Raw genomic sequence first — 6,000 nt, forward strand, 5'->3', positions numbered from 1 at the left:
TTTCTTAACCCCACATTAGCTGAGAAATCATTTTAGAGACGATATTTCAACGCTAAAACAACGCCTTACGCGTGACTCCACGGCTGCAGTGCACCTACAGTGATTAATTTGATGTGTAGTGTCGCGTCAAAATAGCGCAAGCGGAACTGCGTGATAAGTTCAAAGAAACCGGCCAGGTATTCATTCGCGCGGCATGTTGGACACGTGTTAAGCCCTCTGGTTGAGCACTTTTACTTTCGCATGACGCATGTGAGACGACGGGCACTGAACATACATGTTAGAAGCAGCATACATCTACTGTTAGCATCGGCAGAGCCATGTCTAGGTTTGAGTGAGTGAGTGAGTTGGGTTTAACGCCGCTTTGAACGCTATTCCAGTTATATCACGGCGTGTCAGCTTAATGTGGGAGAGGCGGTCGGGTAGCCTAGTGGTTTAAGCGTTCGCTCGTCACGCCTAAGACCCGGGTTCGATTCCCGACATGGGTACAATACGTGAAGCCCATTTCTGGTGTCCCCCGCCGTGATATTGCTGGCATATTGCTAAAAGCGGCGTAAAAACATACTCACCCACTCACTCACTCAATGGGGTAGGAAAGCCCGAAGTGATGCAGGTCTCAGACGTTTACCACTTCGGTGAAACCCACGAGCACGGGTATGGTGCTGACAAACCTAGAAACATAATCGGGGCGAACTGGGCCACCCGTGCCCCCTTGTATAGGTTTGAAAAGGTGGGGCTGCTTTGTACAGTAGCTTTGGTTCTACATTGCAAACCCGAGTTCGATTCTCTGTATGGGTATTGTGTATATTCGTTATGGATAGGTCCTTTCATTTAGTTTTTACTGACACTTTCTGACAAAGTATGTACTTGGTTTAGCGGTGAGGTGAAATCGGGTTTGCCGTCGCGTTCAAGTTTGTTGCACTTATGCCGCAGTTTAACATATGGAAACCCCTCCCAGACGCAGTATACGGACATCGAGCAAACCAGGCCTTGTTTAATCTCCTTACGACCGAGCTCCAGGCAGGGTAACAACAAATACCATCGTTTAACGTCGTTTGATGTACCGCGGCCGGGGATCGAACCACCGATTTCCCACTCTCCAGGCAGACGGTCCATCCACTAGATGACGGAGGCGTTTTTTTTTTTAGGATTCTTAAAGATTGATGGTAAACAGAGGAACCCCGTTTATCCGGACGTCAACGTGGATTGTCCGGATTAACGAGGTTTCGAGCCATTGAGTATTTCCTCACATGTTATCACTCGCTGGGTATTGACAGTTTCTTTGGGTATTCAATATGCCTTTACTCCCTTGGGCCAAGTCTACTGCGTGTTTGTGAATCAACCTTTATTAAATAACTGCGCTTAAAACGCAGCTGACTCATGCCCTGAGGGTGTCACCCATGGCATAAGCTCCCAACAGCGATAAATGTCTGAATTACAATAAGCGAGACGTTCCACATTTTGTATTATGCACTGCAGAGGAGTTCATATTTACGTGATGCCTGCATTCCATTAGTAAACGAAGGCCTGTAAAGACATACAGGTAAGCAAACAGAAAAGGCAACATTGAGTATTTACGCAGTGTGTCTTTATACACTCCGTGGTCTAGTGGTAGGGCGGAAGATCCGTGGTTCGATCCCCGGCCGGGTCATGCCAAAAGACGTTAAAAGTTGCTACTTGTTGTTATTCTGCCTGGCGCTCGGCATTAAGGGGCTAAAACAAGGACTGGTCGGCTCGGAGTCAGTATACTGTGTCTGAGTGGGGCATTCATGTTAAACTGTGGCATAGTATCTCAGTGGGCTAGCACTACAAATCGGCATTAGTCCGGACTAGTACAAGCAACAACAACCCCCCCCCCCCACACACACACACACACGCATGCATGTCGCTATATAAGTTCAATAATCTTGAACGCGGCGTTTAACCCCATTTCATATTCCAGCTATATGACGGCGGTCTGTAAATATTCGAGTCTGGACTAGACAGTCCAGTGATCGACATCAGGAGCATCAATCCACGCAATTGGGATACGATGACATGCATCAACCAACTCAGCGAGTCTGACCACCCGATCCCGTTAGTCGCCTCTTCCGACAAGCATGGGTTGCTGAAGACTTATTCTACCCCGCATCTTCACGGGTTTGGGGCATCAAGAATGAGTGAGTTTGGTTTTACGCCGCTTTTAGCAATATTCCAGCAATATCACGGCGGGGGACACCACAAATGGGCTTCACACATTGTACCCATGTCGGGAATCGGTGTGACGAGCGAACACTTTAACCACTTGGCTACCCGACCGCCACGCATCAAGAATGAACATTACCCATTACGGTATTTGTCGTGCAGAGCAAACGCTTTAACTACGAGGCAACCACACTTCCTCGCGACTCGAAAGTATTGACGGTTTCATTTCTGTTGTTTAACACAAAGCATTTGGATACGATACTCAAACCACACTGTGACACGATTAACGGGGGCAATGCAAGACTGTTAAGTGAGTGAATCGGGTTTTACACCGCTTTTATCAACATTCTAGCAATATCACCACGGGGAACACCAGAATCTACCTTTACACGTTGTATTGGAGATTCGAACTCGGGCCTTCGGCGTGACGAGTGAACGCTTTAACCACTAGGCTACCCCACCGTTACAGTTCAGATTATCATATCGTATTAATCGTATCGCTAGTTTCTCACGTCCTGGGTATTCCGTAAATTTCCTTTATAATAGGGGCGGTCGGATAGCCTAGTGGTTAAAGCGTTCGCTCGTCACGCCGAAGACCCGGGTTCGATTCCCGACATGGGTACAATGTGTGAAGCCCATTTCTGGTGTTCCCCACCGTGATATTGCTGGAATATTGCTAAAAGCGGCGTAAAACCATACTCACTCACTCACTGTATAACTGTGTCCCAAGACAAACATTTTATGTCTATTAAACAGCTAATAGGTTACATGTACTGAAAATGCTCTGCGGTGTTCGTAATCAAAAGTCGCATGAGCTGCACGAGCAAAACACTCCCGCAATCTCGCTCGCCTGCGAGAAATGTAAACAGTCGCGTGAATGAAACAGATCCTCAAGTATTTTACGCCGAGCGTCTTGAGTGCACTGTTAGAGCAGATCTTTTCTCCACGTGTTTGACTTACATAAATGTAAGCTGTAGAAACAACTGCTTTGGAGACGCGGGTGTCAATATCACTGCAGACTGAACCTTGTTAATCCGGACGGTACCGTTCCAAAGAAATCGCCCGGATTCAATTAATATCCGGATTAATGACATATGGAGTGATGTCCCCTGAATATACAGATCAATAGTTCATATAACATCGTCCGGAGGACGGGGTTTCTGATAAACGGGGTCCGTACCAACAAGGTTTCACAGTTTTCGTTAAATTATTTTTGTTATACGCCTGAAGAGCATTCTTTAGACAGTAAGAATGAAATTATCAGTAATTAATATTTTAACTTTTAAAAACACGGAAGATATAATTAAAGTTTTTATCAATTTTACAAAAATACACTATAACTTACTACTGAATGAAACCGAGGTGTTAATTTAAGGTTGTATTTTAGGTTACAAACCAAAGACAGCTTATATACAAGTGATAACAACAAATATCGTACATAAATTTATAAAGTGACTTCTTACCTTGTGAAGGTGATACGTTTAAGTGAGAATTAGAAATCCGGACAGTGAGGATTGTCGCCCCATCCTGGCATGATCCGGCAGAACAATCCGGGTGAAAACAGGCCGCGAGTTTCTGTTCTTGTTAATTGCACCTGGTCCTAGAACCCGTTCCTATTGTCCCTGGCACCTGTTGAAATACAAACTTCCGAGGTAAAGGGCGAGAGAGTATCTTTCACAAAGCTCGTGTGAAGATGAGACGGATTTAAGATGTCTATACAAGTCGTCAGTATTAGACTGTTCAGTCGAAAGGTGAAAAAACCCCGCTCCAACAAATAGTTAATTAATTGATTAGCCGGTTTCCTAACTTAAACGATTACATCAAAAAGCGAGAAACGTTTGCAAACTTCTTTAACCATCACCTGTTCGCGATTCTTGTTTATAACAATGTCTCATGGGAATAAATATGTTCTGTAGCATCGTTGACTTTGACGGACAGGTACGAGTGTATATTTCAGCTAAGGGGCAGACCCTCGATGTGCGCACACCCGATCCAATGCTGCGTTCGGTCGACACTGTACAAGCGAGACTGTGAACCCAATGAGACAAGGATTAGCACTCGTTCTCGATATGGGTCGACAGCTTCTTGTCGGGTTCTTGGGGAGGGCGAATCGTGGCTGTTTTTGCGGCCGATGCTCATTTCGCTTCAGGAATTAGGTTTGAAGTTGTTGAGTGATAATTGTGCGGCTTTGTAGTGTATAGCGAAACACTATGGTACTACCCTTTGATGAGATTGTTCTGAGATTTCTTTGAACGCGGGGCATAATTAGTCTTTAGAAAATATATAGACCAGCGCACGGGTTGGAACACGGGTGACGGGCCCATTGCAACGTTGACCGTTCAATAAGATCACGTGTCCTCCACAGCGGTCAAGCGATGACCATATGAAATCCCGCCTAAATCGCCGTGTAGCTCGTGTGTAGTGTTGTCCTCATCAAAAGGCAGCGGCCCTTTCAAGAGGATCAGGGGTACAGGTGAGACAAGCGATCGATCTTCTGTTCTTTGATGTTAATGAAAAACCTTTCACCATATGTAACATGCTTTGTGATCTCAACCTCGTGGATGAGAAGCACTTTGTTATACGTAAACCGATTCTGTGTTGAGAGAGCTTATTCTACCGAGAAACAATACCCCCTTCAAACAGACGATGTACCACGAGACCTGTATAATTGTCTCATGACCTGAAATAAATATGATTATTATAATGAATATGCTTTAATTCGGAATTATTTTTATTTTCATTAAATTTGGTCTCCCCAAATAAAAATATTATTTCATTTGAATTATTCGTTCCACTTTACCTCCTCCTATTAACTTTTTGCAAAACAATGCGACGGACTAATTTAGAATATTTATATTCGCATCAAAATAAAGCTGTGAAAGACAGACCCATTGCACAGATGACCTAGCATTCTTTGTCTGTTGGTTAGTTAACGCCGCACCCCAGGGGCGGTCGGGTAGTCTAGTGGTTAAAGCGTTCGCTCGTCACGCCGAAGACCCGGGTTCGATTCCCCACATGGGTACAATGTGTGAAGCCCAATTCTGGTGTCCCCCGCTGTGATATTGCTGGAATATTGCTAAAAGCGGCGTAAAACATACTTACTTACTGACGCTGCACCGAGCAATAACTGCGACTCTGGGGATTAAAACATGTTGTTGAAAGTGACAGATTCTTACTGATTGTTTCTCTACGTCACAGTCCGCAATTTTCCAGCAATATGACGGCATCGTGTAAAACATCGAGTCTGGCCAGGGAAAATTTAGTTGTTAATAACAATAGCAACGGTCAATAACAGAAATCACGATTTTCTAACCCATGGGATTAAGGGTGAAAAGAGTTAAAATATGTTTGTCGCAAGTTCTAAACTCGAGTGGTTAAAATGGACGATCTGACTGATGGTCATCAACTCGGCACTGAGGACATGGTAGTGCTCATGCTGTCAACCATTGGTTTTGCTGGTTCAGATTCGATTTTTACAGACCGACATGATGTAGGTATATTAAATTGCCGGACAAAAGAAAACATACACATGAAAACTGGATTTGACCAAAACATTCACGTTCGTAGGTTTTTAAGAATTGCCTGAACACTGGTTTGGTTTATTTTGTTTGTTGTTTAACGCCGCAGTCAGCAAAATTCCAGCTATATGACGGCGGTCTGTAAATAATCGAGTCTGGACCAGACCAATCCAGTGATTGACCTCATGAGCATCTATCCACGCAATTGGGATACGATGACATGCATCAACCAAGTCAGCGAGCCTGACCACCCGATCCCGTTAGTTGCCTCTTACGACAAGCACAGTCGCCTTTTACGGCA

General features: G+C 44.6%; 1 protein-coding gene across 1 annotated transcript in view; it reads right to left on the minus strand.

Moving 5' to 3' along the window:
• Positions 1 to 4,182, minus strand: part of LOC124138980 (palmitoleoyl-protein carboxylesterase notum1-like) — a 51,064-nt gene extending 46,882 nt beyond the window's left edge. The window contains exons 1-2 of the mRNA XM_046505909.2: positions 4,043 to 4,182; positions 3,645 to 3,810 (exon numbers count right to left, since the gene is read on the minus strand). The gene's annotated coding sequence lies outside the window, so the exon portion shown is untranslated. The remainder of the gene's footprint in view (positions 1 to 3,644; positions 3,811 to 4,042) is intronic.
• Between the last annotated feature and the right edge of the window lie 1,818 nt (positions 4,183 to 6,000).

Source organism: Haliotis rufescens, unplaced genomic scaffold (genome assembly GCF_023055435.1).
Source record: "Haliotis rufescens isolate VD_foot unplaced genomic scaffold, xgHalRufe1.0.p SCAF_5, whole genome shotgun sequence".
NCBI classification, from domain to species: domain Eukaryota; kingdom Metazoa; phylum Mollusca; class Gastropoda; order Lepetellida; family Haliotidae; genus Haliotis; species Haliotis rufescens.